Below are 17,828 nucleotides of genomic sequence, written 5' to 3'. Positions count from 1 at the left end.
AAATATTTAATCTCCATTGGATGTAGAGTCTGGCCAAGATGTCACATGACCTACCTATGTCATTAGAGATGTAGCAATCCAGCAATCAAGAATGTAACAATGGGTTACTAGAACAGTAATGGTAGTGAGGAATGAATGGGAATTAGGAAATTACACATGAGGGACGTGAGATGCACACCACTGCTGAAAAAATGGATTAGTCCTGATTAGTCCCTTAGTGATAGCCACTTATTGCTCATACTGTCATAATTTGTTTCAAAATAATTGTATTTTGAGCAGGTAGATGAGCTGAACCATAGGGTCCCTTTTCATCCATGACCTAGTTAAAGCAATAATAAAGCTAAACAGTTGTCAGTGTGCATGTTTCACAGCTGTTTTAGGAACACTTTGCATACTTTAATATAATATAAGACCAGTATAGAGGAGCACACTTAAACTAAGAACAAGTCATAAAATAGGAGCTGCCTAGTCCTCATTTGCTTTGAAATAAATCGTTTCATAGACACCAGAATGTAGTGTTGTGTCTACATTTCTTTTCTGTATTTTGCTCCTCCCACTAACTGTTTCTGAAGAACATCATTTTACTGGGTATTCTTTTCTACAAATGTGAACCAGTTTATTTTTTGCACTAAACTTAGAATCAAATAGCATCAAAAAAAACCTAAAGCTGTAATTTAAGGGAAAAAATACACCATTCAAGTCAGTACAGACAGTGGCCAGCCTAACACAGCCAGTGCTGATATATCAAAAGTCCTCAGCCAGATCTGCTAAGATAGAGCTTTTATCCCTGACTACAGCACTGACAAGCCATGGTCATAGAGCAAGCCTGGACGCTAGAAGAGGTAAATGGAGAAAAGGAAAAGAATGCACTGATAGCAGGCTGTCTCATCTTGAATGGGAGTAGTGTATCTTACTAGTGCACGTTGCTGTTACTGCTTTTACATTTTAAGTGTATAACTCCACCTGTGTAATACCTATGCTGTCTCGGTCATTTCCTATTTAGTGTGCAGTTGTAGGTTTATTTACTTTAATGAAGTAATGACCTTTTAGTGTTAAACTTCCTGCATTTTACTGTTTACAATTTGGAAATGCACTGTTTCAGCTTGACTTAGTCTGATTTTTCTTAAAAAGCTTACAAGTACATATTGCTGTTTCTGCTTTTAAATTGTTTAAGTGTATAGCTCGACCTGTATAATATCTATGCTGTCTCAGTAATTTTCTATTTAGTGTGCAGTTGTAGGTTTACTTACTTTAATGAAGTAATGACCTTTTACCATTAAACTTGTTGCATTTTACTGTTTACAATTTGGAAATACTTCAGCTTGTTTTAGTCCGATTTTGTTAAACAGCTTATTAGAACACATAACTATTATTGCTTTTAAATTGGTACTGAGTGCTCTCATCGCTGTTCGGCCGCTCTGCTGTTTCAACCTGTGTTAGTTAGATTTTACTACTTAGCTTATTTGAGTGCCTGTTCTGTTACTGTATTGTGTGAAACTGAGCAATTGTACTGTAATTTTATGTCCTGCAACCATGTTTCTCAGTTCTGTTGGCATGCATTACTAAGTAGCAACAAATAGCTGGAAAATTTTACTGGCAATGAATTACTCTGCATTCTGTGAAATTAAGGTGGCAATAGACTGAATTTCATATCACTGAACAGGGTGACTTTCTTATTAATTATCACTGCTTATTCCTTAACTAATTTATTTGATTAAGAACTGCTTAGGTAAACTATGTAAATTGTGATATTTTCTTGTCTGTCTCTTATTTCCACTTTTTTTACTTCACCTACCCCCCTTTTCTGGCTCCATATTAGCATCTCTCTCTCTCTCTCTCTCTTTCTTTACAGTCCCTTAACCACATTCAAAATTCCAAAAAAAGAAAAAAAAAAACCTGAAGCAACTACCTGCTTATAAGAACATGGAGAGCAGAACTCTGTACAAACCAGTAAAAGCTACTGCAAGTCTTACTTTTATCGACAGACTGTGAGCAGTGTAGGTGTATTAAAATCTTATTATATACTCTTATTATAATCTTCTCTCTGTGATACTCCTACTGATTCTTCTGCTGTGCACACTACTGGACTCCTCCCCTCCCTATTTTCCTCCTTCTTATTGTAACAAATATATACCGTTTTCCAAAGCATTGCATTTATTTTATATTCGTATATTTTATTTATCTTATATATTAAATTTATTTTATATTCTTATATGTTATTCTCCCATTTATTGTAACAAATCTATACATTTTCCAAAGCTTTGCATTTATTTTATAGTCTACCTCCCTGATGCTCTACTAAATCTGCTTTTCAGTTCACATAGATAAACAAGCACCTTTAGGTACTGACCTGGACTAACTGGTTGATTTATTTGTCTCATCTCACAGCTTTCTCCAAGTCCTGGTTCATAGCCCACCCCCCTTCTCTTTCTCTCTAATAATCTCCCTTAAGATACCTTCTCAACATCCACTCTATCCTTCACCCATATCTAGTCTCACCATCACTCTCCTCCCACCCCCTCACTCCTTGGAATTTAATAATTATCACATTTTCTAGCTCTGAAACTATGCTTATATATTCTCATTCTCTTTGACACACTTCTTGGATAACTGCACTGTTCGATTTCTAATATCTCTGCACCCACATCAGACAGAGCCAATAAGTGAGGAGGGGTGCTATCATATACTCTGAACTATTGAGTCTGTCCCTCTCTCCATCTGTGTGTTCTCTCTTCTCTGTGAAATCCTTCCTTATTATCATTGTCACCTAAATCACACAACACAAAAGTACCCTATAGAACTTTCTCTCCTGGGTCAACATGTCCTCGAGGAACTAAACATCATACTTGGAGACATTTATATAGACTAGTACAAACTGTCTCATCCCTATTTCTACCCCTACTAGAACTAATAAAACTCCCTTTGTGGACATATCCCATAACCCAGGGATACCTGCAAAGTCTTTATCACTCCTCATCCTTATTCAATAGATTCAATCAATATACAGAATATTGCCAGAATCTCACCCACTTGAACTAGAACTTTTTAACTCTCTACTATCTGGCATCAATTAATTAAATCTAACTATGCCCTGGCTGCAAAAAAAAGAAACCCATCATATACAAAAGAGAGAGCACCTGGAAATCTAAGAGAACTTTTTTTTTCCACCATCACACACACCTCACAAAATCTGAAAAATCTGGACCTCCCATCAACAACTTGCTCCACTCAGGTAAACTACTCCCCAAACCCCACACCACTTGACACTGCCACTGAACCTTTCTGCCTCTCAACTTCCTCACTACAGAAAACCAAAAAATAAAGCTCACAATCCAAAAATAGTACATATCAACCAACCTCAAATTTCTCCCAATACAACTGATCCCTCTACTTTTAGACCCATTGCTATCCTAGAAAAGTACATTCATCTCAGTTAATAAATAAATATCTCAAACAGATAAAAGATCATGAAGGCTCTGCTCTGAATTCACCCCTTTACTTAACAGAGATACCTATATTTATATGAACATCAAATATCCATACTATAAAAGCTTCTATAAATATCCTGAACTCCTAAACTACAACAAACTTATCACAAGATAGCCAGTTTTGTCTCTAATCTTGATATATATATATATATATATATATATATATATATATATATATATATATATATATATAAACCCAATAAAAATATAGAAAAGTCCCTCTACAAATACTCTGTTGCACATGCTTGGAACTCACTCCCTCAAAACTTAAGAAGCATTCATCAAAAACACCTGTTCAAAAAAGAACTTAAATATTTTCTTCAGAGTACATCCTGCCCTTGTCTAACCCCTACTTGATCTAGCCTCTTCTCCTCTCTTCTCTTCTCTCCTCTCCTCTCCTCTCTTCTCTTCTCAACTTTAACTCATTTTCCCTATTCTACTCTTTACTTCCTTGTACTTGCCTCATATACCTTTATACCTCCCTCTCCCCTCACTTCCATATATTTATATACAACTTCATTAACAAAAAAAATTTTTTTTTGATTGAATGGTTTATCTATTTGTATGTACTTCGTGTGTGATATTCTCTAGATCTGTCAATTGTTATTTAACCTCCTCTATGTTAAGATATTCTCTAACTGTTGATTTTCTTATGTTTCATGGTGGTTTTAATTTTTTACTCTTATTTTTATTTTTGATTTGATTTTTACTGTAAAAATATGCAATACCTCTGGAGCTTTTCTGCTTGAGTCTCCACTAAAAAATGGGCTCCTGGCTCAGTTAGACTAACCCATTTAACAAATGTCAATAAATAAATAAATACATAAATAAATAAATAACCTCTTTGAAGTTGCCCACTGGTAGAGAGAAAAAAACACAATTGCAAACTTCGTACTTAAGATCCAGCTTCACAGCAAATTCCAACAGCAAAAAAAGATGATCCAGACCACGAGGCTGATAAAAAAACAGTAGTTTAATAAAATACAGTAGGTGATAAAATGCAGTGGGTTAGCACTTTCAGGTTTAAAAAACCCTTCTTCAGACAACATACAAAAGTTATGAACACCTTTTAAAATACCATAACAGCCAATCAAAGACTCAGTAAAAAGCCCTCCTCCTTTCTAAAAAAGGCTTGATAGGAATGACACCATTCAGGCCAGGTGCTCCATCAGCACCTAGATTGATTATCCATCTAGTTTCACTACATTCTGTTATATTTCTCAAGTCACCCGCCCCCATTTGGATGAATAACCTGCAAAACTATAAAGGAAAATACATGCCCAGGGTACTGCTTTACATGCTGATACAGAGCATTATGTGTATTGGCTGTACGTATAGCTGACATATGTTGTAGCACCCTGTCTTTCAATCTACAATTCGTTTTACCGACATAAAATGAACAACATTGCATACAGTCAGACAAGTATATAATACTGCAGGTCAAACAGTCAGCATGTTGTTTCAATGAATAGCTCTTTCCAGACAGTAGATGGATGAATGTGTTGTTTTGTCTAATATATTGAAAAGCTTTGCAATGCCTACAGGGGAATGTCCCTCTTCGCCCCATGACAGGTTTCCTAACCCTCTGTTGGTCTGTACAGAGCAAATCCTTTAAATTCTAACTACCTTTGAAATGAAATGTGGGTTCCTGAGTTATTAATGCCTTCACACTGTTATCAGTTAAGATTTTCCAGTTTTGGCGAATAATGTCACATACGCCCCCCACATTGTTACTATAATTCAAAGTAACTCAAAGGGGCTGCCTGCTTATATTAGCCTCCCTGCCATACACCTGTACATTTCCAGAAAATCAGGAGTTTGGTTTGTTCAACCTCTCTTCTTACTTTTATTAAATGCCTGCTGTATTATGTTCTGATTATAACCCCTTCAATTCGGCAGACTTCTCTCTATATGTCTCATCATTGGTACATAACCTAGATGTTCGAAACAATTGTCCCTGAGCAATATTGTTAAATGTATATCTGGGGTGCATACTATCATAGGCAAGGAGAGTATTCCTCCAGCATTCCTTCCTATATAACACAGTCTGAATCCATTGTTCTGTATTTTTCATCACTCAGGCATGTAAGAAATCTATAGCTGTATCCGAGAGTGAAATACTAAACCTCAAAAAAAACAGTAGTGCTTTCCAGGTAGGTAACAAACTCATAGATCTGCTCCTGTGTCCCTGTCAAAAGCAGGAAGACATCGTCCACAAAATGGACATAGTAACTCAGGTACCCCCTCCGTAAATGGTTTGCCTTGAATATTGCTTGAGCCTCCCAATATACCAACACTATGTTGGCATATGAGTTTGTGCAGGGGATGCCCATGGCCACCCCCCCCTGCTCTGATGATAGAAGCAATTATGATACATAAAAATATTGTTGCTCAGCACACAGTCTAACAGTAAGCATACACTGTCAATATCAGTTTGATACAAGATTTGTTCTTGCTGCTAAAAAGGCCTCAATGGCCATCAAGCGATATTCATTTGTAATTACTGTGAACAAACTGTTTATATCCAGGGTTACTATCAAATAATCTGTACAGTCAGCATTGGGAACTAAACGACTGTGTAAAGATTGCAAAAAATGAGCTGTGTCCTTCAATATTCTGAGTACAGAAACCAAACACTTTCTTAGATGAGCCTCTACCCATATAGAAGCATGTTCAGTAACCCACCCCCTTCCAGATACAATTGGACATAATGGTGGGTTCCTGGGATCTTTATGCATTTTTGGTAAAGTTTTGAACAGTGGAACAACAGGATGTTCGATCAATATAAACTTAAAAGTGTCTTCATTAATATGGTTGCTTAACCTTAACTTGGAAAACTCATGCTTAATTTTACCAATAATCCTATTATTATCAGCTGGTGTTAGCTGTTGATAAGTATTTGAGTCCCTTAACAACATAAGAACACTATTATGATAGAACTACAACCACCCCTCCATCATCAGCAGGTTTTATTATGATGTTCTTATTCTCTATAAGTGTCCTTAATGCTTGGCGTTGCCCCCAGTTCATGTTATGAAAAACTTGCTTGTTTTTTGTGTTCAAATCATCTTCACAGGTTTTTATAAAAGTTTCAACCACTTGACTGACAGAGGGGTTAAATGTGCTCGGTTGCCTAAGAGTACAGTCCCTAGGAACAGATTCTGCACCATAAATATGTTTCAATTCAACATTTCTGGCAAACATTTTCAAATCTAACACACAGTCACTAAAACTTGACCCTGTACTTGGAATAAATATAAGTTCCTTGCTCAAAACATAATTTTCAGCATCAGATAAAATGTAATCAGAAATATTATATACATTACAGTCTCTATTGCCATTGGCAGTCACATGGATGTTTTTCACCTCTTTGCATTACGATTCAATGAATGACCTCTGTTCAGGTTCTATTTCTTCTTCACAGGTACAGGTAAAATGTGAAAAGAGGAGCTCATTATTTTTGGTCAAGCTGCCAGCACATTGGTACTGTTTAACACCATCTGTGTTGTGTTAGAAGTTTCTTGTGGCATTATCTGTTGCTGGTTAATCACCTCCACAGTAGAGTCTTGCCTAGGTGCTGTGTCGATGTTTGATGATGTCATCACTTCCATCCTGATCTGTATATCAGCTCCATTGCCTCTTACACCTGAATTTAAGGTGGAATATTCATTAGCCTGCCGATTAGATGTCACAGAATGCTGATTCCGTGGAGGGACATCCCTTGGCTATGTGAAAATATGCCCCTGCACAAAATCTGTATAGTCTCTTGAAAGTTTTTTCATTTTAATATGTTGCAATTTGGAGTCATAAGCTGTCATAGCACAATGCAGGTCATTAAGCTTAACCTGATGATATAGCAATTCTATCTGTCTCTGCTGTGATTCAATTGGACTCACTAGTTCTTTCTCCATAGGTAAGAAAAAAATCTATCAACAATTTCATATAAGCAAAACTAGTGTTCAGATTAAGCTGCTGCCATTTGGCCAGCAAGGTAGGATACAGTTCCCCATATGTGGGCATGCAGAGCACCCTCATGCCTCTAGGAACGATTTTATGATGCAAACATGCTTCAAAATGCAGTCTTTGCCACTGAAGGCGTTTCAGCTTATACAAGTCTTTTTCTAAATCTTTCAGTTGTTCCAAAAACGCGACATCACTCTCTAGCTCTTCATTATTCCCCAAAGGGGGCACAGTTGTGTTGGCCAAGTTTAAATTCAACAACGGATTGTTATCAGTGGCAATAAGTTGCTTCATTCTCTCTGTACTTACTTTGGCAGCAGCAGACAGTACTGGGACTGTAGCTCAACTCAATGTCCTCAAGATATTGTTCAGCCACGTGTATGAAGACAACACAATACCAAAAACAGCCAAAAAACACAATTGTAGACTTTGTACTTAAGGTCCAGCTTTACAGCAAATTCCAACAGCAAACATAGTAATAATTTAAAGGATTTGCTCTGTACAAACCAACAGGGGATTAGGAAACCTGTCATGGGGCAACAAGGGCCAATCCCCTGTAGACATTGCAAAGCCTGTCAATATATTAGACATAACAACACATTCATCCATCCATTGTCTGGAAAGACTTATTCATTGAAACAATATACTGACTGTTTGACCAGCAATATTATATACTTGGCTGTCTGTATGCAATGTTGTTCATTTTATGTCGGGAAAACTAATTGTAGATTGAAAGGCAATGTTTTACAACATATGTCAGCTGTACGTACAGCCAATGCACATAATGCCCTGTATTAGCATGTAAAGCAGTACTCTGGGCATGTATTTCCTTTTATAGTTTTGCAGAATGCAGTGAAACTAGATGGATAATCAATCTAGGTGCTGATAGCGCACCTGGCCTGAATGGTGCCATTCCTCTCAGTCCTTTTTTAAAAAAGAGGAGGGGTTCTTACTGAGTCTTTGATTGCCTGTTATGTACTTTAAAAGGTGTTCATAACTTTTGTATGTTGTCTGAAGAAGGGTTTTTTTAAACCTGAAAATGCTAACCTACTGCATTTTATTACCTACTGTATTTTATTAAACTATAGAACTGCTCCAGCTGCTGTGTGTTCCTGGCCAGCGTCCTGGCTAATCTCTCCAATCTGAGTACAATGCTCTAGGACACAGAAACTAACAACCTGAAGAACAAGGATCCTGTCCAAACTCCCTTCAGTCTCCACAGTTGAGCAACCAATCCTTGTACTTTCTCAGTAAAGGGAGCATGAAAGTATGTGTCTAAACTATCACGGCCAGTATAGCCTATAACTTATTATTAGGTCTAGGTAGTTATAAAGTGCTAGACAGGAAAACCAGCAGCTTTACTCCCTTCCCACTCTGTAACCAGTCTAATCTACTTTTTCCACCATTTAAAGACACTCGGAACCGCTACTTCCTTTTCTTGCAATAGGTACCTAAACTCCCTCCTTTTTTACCCTGCTTAGAATAAATTAATTTGGGTCACCAGGTGGCAGACTTGTCCCTTCCAGGCCTTGAAGCCTTCTCCTGACCTGTACTACACCTTTACTATATGCTGTTTATCCACAGACTTGCTATTAAACTGTAGCCCATAACATCTATTTATTTTTATGGTTAGCTCTCACACACCCTCCAAATAGTTCTATTATCTACTCTTTTAACTTTATTCCAGTATTTAGGGTTATCTACCTACTGTAATCCCTGCTTCAACTGATTGTTCTTTTCAGCTCCTTACCTCTCTTTTCTCTCTCTCTATTTAACCTATACTATCTTCTCCCCCCCACCACCTAGCTAAGACTTTGACTCATCATTACTTCACTGTACCCTCTCTCCACCCCTGTCTTCACATCATACTTCTACACACTGGTATTTTCCCAAATGTCTATCAGCCTATTTAATTTCTAGTAGCACTAGCCCCTCCTAGTTCTCATCCTTCATCTCTCCTTCCCCAACCCTTCTACCTCACATCCTCCACTTTTCCCATAAATACATGCTCTCCTGAGCTGCCATTTCCTTTATAGAACTGCCCCCAGCTGCTGTGTGTTCCTGGCCCAGCATCCTGGCTAATGTAAGTACTGAATTGTTGCCTTATTGTTGAGTAATATGTACTGTTTAAGTAGGAAGTGAGGCTTTCATGGTAACATATGTTTAATTTTTCTTTTGGTGTAGATTCATATATGAATACTTAACTTTTTACTACACTCCCTTGAGAGGTAGTTTTTAAGTGTCTCCCATTAATGGGGCACATTTATTCACCAATGTGTTAGAGTGCTAGTCTTAGCAGTGTAGCATTACTGTAATTCAAAGTGAGCTTCTGTAGACCTTTTGGTGCGTACGTTAACAGAATTCTATGTTAAAGGTGCACATTTATTCTCCAATGTGTTAGAGTGCTAGCCTTAGCAGTGTAGCATTACTGTACTTCAAAGTGACCTTCTGTAGAACTTTTGGTGCATACTCTAAGAGACTTCTATGTTTCTTAAGCAAAGTAATATTATCTGGTTGCTGTAGTTTACTTAAAATTGACCAATACGCAGTCCTGCTAATGTGGCACTGAGAAGCCCAGGACCAGGGCAAAAAACAAGCACAGAACCACAAATTCATGTTCCTGCTACCCCAAATATTCCATCTAAATCTCCCAACTCACTCTATATAGCTCACCTCAATACTTGCAGCATAAAATAATAAAATTGCCCACTTCCATGCTCTCCTGGATGTTCATTCCTTTGATATAATTTGTTTAACAGAAACATGGCTAAAACCCACTACACAAGATGTTGAAATTATTCCATCTGGGTACAGCATCTTGAGACAAGACCACAAAGTAAAATAAAGGAGGGGGTGTTGCTATCCTCTATAAAGAAGGACTACAAATATCTGTACTAGATCTTGGTCCCTCTTCTTAAAACAATGCAGAAATCATTAGCATCAAACTTCAACTTAATCCTAGCAAATCCCCAAATATAATATGTATCTACTGCCCCCTGGTAACAACATCACCGCTTTGGAAGGTATCCTTGCTGAACTCTCCACAAAAATTCCCCAAGAGACAATAATTCTTGGAGACTTTAATATAGACTGGAAGGACTGCTCTACTGAATCACCAACCTCCCATATTAACTTTAATGGCTTCTCACAAACAATTAACTTCTTAACAATCCTTAACCACCATGCATCAAAGCATTCCATCAAAATCATCTAAACCCGCCCCCCCATGGTCGAAAAGAAAACTAGACAAAACCCCGTGAGACCAAAACAAAACAGATAAAAAAGAAATGAAAATGAGAAGCTTTGTTTACTAAAAAAAAAAAAACTTACTCTCCAAACAAACCAACCCAAAAAATCCAATACAAAAACAAAGTTCTTAGAACAGAACAGACAACTAGGCCAATCACAACACCCACCACCCCTACCCTATGCAAATTAATATTCCAAAAATCCAAATTAATGCTTTACAACCTTCTTCACTGACAACCATCCAAACACTTGCTAATCAACTAATGCCAAATAGCTCTGCCCTTCAAACCAATACCTAACTCTCCCAACTCTAAACCTGCAACCTGTCCCAACTTCCCTCATCTTCAACCTCTTAAGTAAACTGAAACCTACTACCCCTCAGCTGACCAGCTACTTGCTGAATACCTGCAAAAGGCAGTCAAAGCCATAGCTTATCCTGTATCATTGCTGATAAATAGAACCATACAAGAAAGCACTATTCCCACCATCTGGAAAATCTCCTACATTATCCCCCTACACAAGGGTGGAAACTGCAGAGAATATTCTAACTATCGTCCCATAGCTCTACTTTCCTCTTTAGCTAAAATAACAGAAAAGTGCATCCACAGACAGTTACTAGACCACTTACTCCAGAACAATTTACTGGCCAAATCTCAGCATGGCTTCAGGCCTTTCCACAGTACAACAACTGCTCTCCTATCCTTCACTTACAGCATCAATAAAAACCATAATAACAATCTTCTCTCTTCAGCACTTTTCATCGACCTTTCAAAAGCATTTGAAATGGTCAACCACCACTTCTCAGTATTCTAAAATCCTTCTCTCTGGACACAAAGACAATAAAATGGTTCCAGTCCTACTTTGATAATAGACAGCAGACAGTGCTATGGGACAACAACCTCTCACCCCATCTCCCAGTTACCCTAGGTGTTCCTCAAGGCTCTATATTGGGCCCCCTCCTTTTCTCAATATTTATCAATGACCTCAACCTAGCTATTCCTTTAACTAACTGTGTACAATATGCAGATGATTCGACAATAATCTGCTCAGATAAATCTCAATCCCAACTACAGACTCTAACTCAGACAATGTTCAATAAAACAGAAGATTGGTTTCTACAATGCTAACTCTTCTTGAACCCCCCAAAAAACAAACTCCTACCCGTAAATCACTCCCAATGAACTTTTCAGTCTTATCCAATAATGGTACACTCATATCTCCTGATCCAACAACTAAACATCTAGGGGTAACCATTGATAACAACCTGAAAATTGAAACCCATATCAACAATACCATAAAAACTGTCAACAGGAAACTAGGCTCCCTCTATAGGATAAAACCCTTTCTCTCCCCACTAGCCAGAACCACTATTGCCTATTCCCACCTTATCTTCACACTTCTTTATGCTTCTTCCATATATAAAATTTATCAAAAAATAACCTTAACAAGCTAGCCAACACTTACAATAGCATTGCCAGATGTGCTACTGCTTCCTCCTTTAGGACCCATCACTGCCATAATCTGAAACAATTAGGCTGGTTAGAGATTCTGAATCAGATTCACTTTAAACAACTCACCATTGCATACAAAACCCTTTTCCATCCTACCAATACCTGCTAGTCTCATTACCCAATATAAGAACCTTTCAACTTTACGCTCATCTAATAAACTACTTGTATCAACATGTAAATCTAATAACATGGCAGGAGATGCTCTGTTCTCAAATGCAGTTGGAAAGTATTGGAACCAACTCCCCCATGAACTTACATCACTGTCTCCATTTACACTTTTTAAACACAATCTGAAACTCCATCTTAAAACCCATTGGTTATGTCCCTGTACAAATCCAGACTAATCTCATACTATATCCCAAATACCCTCTCAAGACCTAATTCCTGCTCTATCTGTGTCTTTTTAGATCAAGGCCTACCCTTGGCAAAAACATATCTTATCCTAATAGAGATAATTTAAATACCTAGTTAAATTCTTCTGCATATAATTCTAAAGCATCCTACCTCAGGCAGGCAACAAGTATTGTTTAAACTGTGAGCATTGCTGAACTGTTGAAACTTGAAGTATGCATTTGTTTAACAATTGCTTTCTAGTTATGAATGAAGTCTTGTACATAAAGTATAAAATATCTTATCTAATACTTGCAACATGTTTTTTTGTATAAACTGTGAAGATTCCTGAATTGTTTAAAATTTGTAGTATTTAACTGTATAACAACTAGAACCTGTATGTTAGTAGTCTAGTAATCTCTTGGAGCTTATCTCCCCGGGACTCTACTGAAAATGGACATAAATCCAGTTAGACTATCCCAGTCAACAAATGCAAAATAAATCAATAAATAAATAAATTTAAATATTGTTTTTTTATCAGCCTGGTGGTCTGGATCATCTGTTTTTGCTGTTGGAATTTGCTGTAAAGCTGGACCTTAAGTACAAAGTCTACAATTGTGTTTTTGGCTGTTTTTGGTATTGTGTTGTCTTTGTACACATGGCTGAACAATATGTTGAGGACATTGAGTTGAGCTACAGTCCCAGTACTGTCTGCTGCTGCCAAAGTAAGTACAGAGAGAATGAAGCAACTTATTGCCACTGATAACAATCTGTTGTTGAATTTAAACTTGGCCAACACAACTGTGCCTCCTTTGGGGAATAATGAAGAGCTGAGAGTGATGTTGCGTTTTTGGAACAACTGAAAGCTTTAGAAAAAGACTTGTATAAGCTGAAACGCCTTCAGTGGCAAAGACTGCATTTTGAGGCATGTTTGCATCATAAAATCATTCCTAGAGGCATAAGGGTGCTCTGCATCCCCACATATGGGGAACTGTATCCTACCTTGCTGGCCAAATGGCAGCAGCTTAATCTGGACACTAGTTTTGCTTATATGAAATTGTTGATAGATTTTTTCTTACCTATGGAGAAAGAACTAGTGAGTCCAATTGAATCACAGCAGAGACAGATATAATTGCCATTTAAAGAGGAATATCATCAGGTTAAGTTTAATGACCTGTATTGTGCTGTGACAGCTTATGACTCCAAATTGCAACATATTGCAACATATTGCAAACACACTAATACAGGGTGATTTTAACTACCCTGCCATTAACTGGGAAAACTACTCATGTACCAACACCTTTGCCCAGCGGTTCTTGGAATTCATAAATTCCAACACCCTGGATCAACTAAAACATAGTCCCACCAGGGGCTCCAGTATCCTAGACCTGGTCATTACCAACATGGGAAATCAATGCTCCACACCTACGGTCACTCCCTCGTTGGTCTGGTCTGACCATAAGCTAATCACCCTTAACATCCACATCCCACCCCCAGTAAGGAAACCACCATAAAAAACTTTTCCAAAGCCAACTTCATGCTTCTCAAGTCAGAAGTGACAAACTTTATGACACCCATGTAGACGGGAACTGAAAGTTCGACTGCTGAATCCTACACTAAGACACTGTACGAGCACATCCACTCATGCATGAATCATGCCATCCCAAACAGAACCAATATGCTCACCTCCAAAAAAAGGAAGCCAATCTGGTGGTCCCTTGTCATAAACAAACTTTACAACAAAAGGAAGAAACTGTTGCAGAAAAGTGGAAAATCCCAGGATGCAAAAAACTCCCTTACCAGCCTCAGTAAGAAGCTGAGATCCCTCATAAAATCCTCCAAAGCTAGTTACGAAAATAAAATTGCCAAAGATTCCAAAGACAACCACAAGGCATTCTATAACTATGTCAAGAATCTAAATGACAATACTTAGATCTGCTCTGAGCTACAACAGAATGGCATTAAATATACTGATCCCAAGGATATTGGCAATATCCTGGCAGATCAATTCAGTGCCAACTTCACCTCCCTTTCACCCCCTAAACATCCCATCTCAATGCCGAAAGATTAACAAATTCCGGTAATAACGGCCACACAGTTAAAAAACACACTCTCCAAAGTTAAGAATATAGCATCCATGGGAGCAGATGACATCCAAGACTGTGCACTACATGAACTACAAAATGAACTGATACCTCACCTAAGTGTCATGTTTAATCATAGCCTCACCTTAGGCTTCATACCCACTGAGTGGTGCACAGCTACAGTTACCCCACTCCACAAGGGGCGATCCACCTTGGATCCTGGGAACTACCGCCCCATCAGTCTGATGAGCCTGATCTACAAGGCCATGGAATGTATTATCATGGAACTTATAAAAAAAGACATTGGCAACCTTCAAACACTAGACCCCACCCAGTTTAGGTTCATGAAGGGCCGATCTTGTCTCCTGATCCTGGTTGACTTCTTTAAATCAGTCTCCAGAGCTGTGGACGAGGGTAAGGTGGTCCACACAACCTATCTGGACCTCGCCAAGGCCTTTGACACCATCTCCAACTCTGGAATCATAAATAGACTTACTAAGCTGGGCATTAATCCCAACATTACTCGATGGGTTGCCAACTGGCTTACTGACAGAACTCACACTGTAAAAGTAGCCGACTCCAAATCCAGCTCCCGACAAGTGACAAGTGCAGTACCTCAGGGTTCAGTCCCGGGACCACTCTTGTTTGGCATCTACTTCTCTGAAGTCCAGGCCAACACTAAGGGACTCTAACTAACAAAATTTGCAGATTACTGCAAACTGGGAGCCATTACTGAATCCCCAAATGATGTGGATACTCTACATAAGGGTCTTACAGAAACAGATGCTTGGTGCCAGAGCCATGGGTTCATGGTCAATGCCAAGAAATGTATAGTTATCCCCTTTGGGAAAAAAACATGTACCCATGAATTACCACATAGGTGGCAGTAGACTAAATACTGAAAGTGTGATAAGAGACTTAAGGACACAGGTGGACAGTGGTCTCACCTTCGATAACCACATTGCCACAACAGTCAGGAAATCCTTCTATGTGGCACACCTCATCACTAATGGCTTTTCATCCAGAACAAAGGAGGTCATTATCCCACTGTACTCATCCCTCATTAGACCCATTATCGAATACAATGCCCCATTTGGTATGTACCTCTCAAGACATCTGTAACAACTGGAAAGGCCACAGAAATACCTCACTAAATTAATCGTAGGCCTAAAGCAGATACCCTATTCTGACTGCCTTTAAAAAACTCCAGCTATACTCTGTCGCATATCATCTACTCAGAGGCAATCTCTGCTTAACATACAAGGCCATGTCAAACCCAGAACTGTTGGACATGCTACATTTAAAGAAATCCCAATCCCTCAGAGCCACACTCTACAGGGATCTAAACCTTGTCATCACAATAAACAAAACATGCTAGATGGATAGGTTCCTGACCGAGAGACTTCCCATGCTCTGAATTAGACTGCCCATACATGTCAAGCAGAGTACCTCTTTGGCCCTCTTCAAAAGGAACCTTGATGACTGGATGGGAGAAAGGAAATTCACCCCAGGGATCGTGTCAGTCACCCTGCTAGATAGGGGTCCAGGGAAGTAAATAGTGTGGGAATAAATAGTCAGGGAATTGTTATGGCTAGGCTTGTATATGCCCTAGGACTGATAGCCTAGTACCAACCTATGAAACTATGAACCTATATTAAAATGAAAAAACTTTCAACAGACTATAAGGATTTTGTGCAGGGGCATATTTTCACATGGCCAAGGGATGACCCTCAATGGAATCAGCCTTCTGTGACATCTAATCAGCAGGTTAATGAACATTCCAACTTACATTCAGGTGTAAGAGGCAATGGAGCTGATATACAGATCAGGATGGAAGTGATGACATTATCAAATGTCAACACAGCACCTAGTCAAGACTCTACTGTGGAGGTGATTAACCAGCAGCAGACAATGCCACAAAACACTTCTAACACCACACAGATGGTGTTAAACAGTACCAATGTGCTGGGAGCTCGACCAAAAACCATGAGATCCTCTTTTCACATTTTACCTGTACCTGTGTAGAAGAAAAAGAACCTGAACAGAGGTCTTCGTTGAATCGCAATGCAAAGAGGTGAAAAACATCCATGTGACTGCCAGTGGCAATAGAGACTGTAATGTATATAATATTTCTGATTACATTTTATCTGATGCTGAAAATTATGTTTTGAGCAAAGGACTTACATTTATTCCAAGTATACGGTCAAGTTTTAGTGACTGTGTGTTAGATCTGAGAATTTTTGCCAGAAATGTTGAATTGAAATGTATTTATGGTGCAGAATCTGTTCCTAGGGACTGTACTCTTAGGCAACTGAGCACATTTAACCCCCCTGTCAGTCAAGTGGGTGAAACTTTTATAAAAACCCTGTAAAGATGATATTTTTAAATTTTTGAACACAAAAAACAAGCATGTTTTTCATAACATAAACTGGGAGCAATGCCAAGCATTAAGGACACTTATAGAGAATAAGAACATCATCATAAAATGTGCTGACAAGGGAGGGGTGATTGTAGTCATGAACAGTGAATTCTCTCATAATAGTGTTCTTATGTTGTTAAGGGACTCAAATACTTATCAACAGCTAACACCAGCTGATAATAGTAGGATTATTGGTAAAACTAAGCATGAGTTTTCCAAGTTAAGATTAAGCAACCATATTAATGAAGACATTTTTAAGTTTATATTGATTGAACATCCTGTTGTTCCACTGTTCAATGCTTTACCAAAAATACATAAAGATCCCAGGAATCCACCATTACGTCCAATTGTATCTGGAAGGGGGTGGGTTACTGAACATGCTTCTATATGGGTAGAGGCTCATCTAAGAAAGTGTTTGGTTTCTGTACCCAGAATATTGAAGGACACAGCTCATTTTTGCAATCTTTACACAGTCATTTAGGTCCCAATGCTGACTGTATGGACTATTTGTTAGTAACCCTGAATATAAACAGTTTGTTCACAATAATTACAAATGAATATGGCTTGATGGCCATTGAGTTCTTTTAGCAGCAAGTACAAATCTTGAATCAAACTGATATTGACAGTGTATGCTTACTGTTAGACTGTGTGCTGAGCAACAATATTTTTATGTATCATAATTGCTTCTATCATCAGAGCAGGGGGGGGTGGCCATGGGCACCCCCTGCACAAACTCATATGCCAACATAGTGTTGGCATATTGGGAGGATCAAGCAATATTCAAGGC

This window comes from Protopterus annectens, chromosome 4.part0 (assembly GCF_019279795.1).
Source record: "Protopterus annectens isolate FY-2018-M chromosome 4.part0, PAN1.0, whole genome shotgun sequence".
Classification (NCBI taxonomy): domain Eukaryota; kingdom Metazoa; phylum Chordata; order Ceratodontiformes; family Protopteridae; genus Protopterus; species Protopterus annectens.
Note: the sequence above shows the minus strand (reverse complement) of the source record.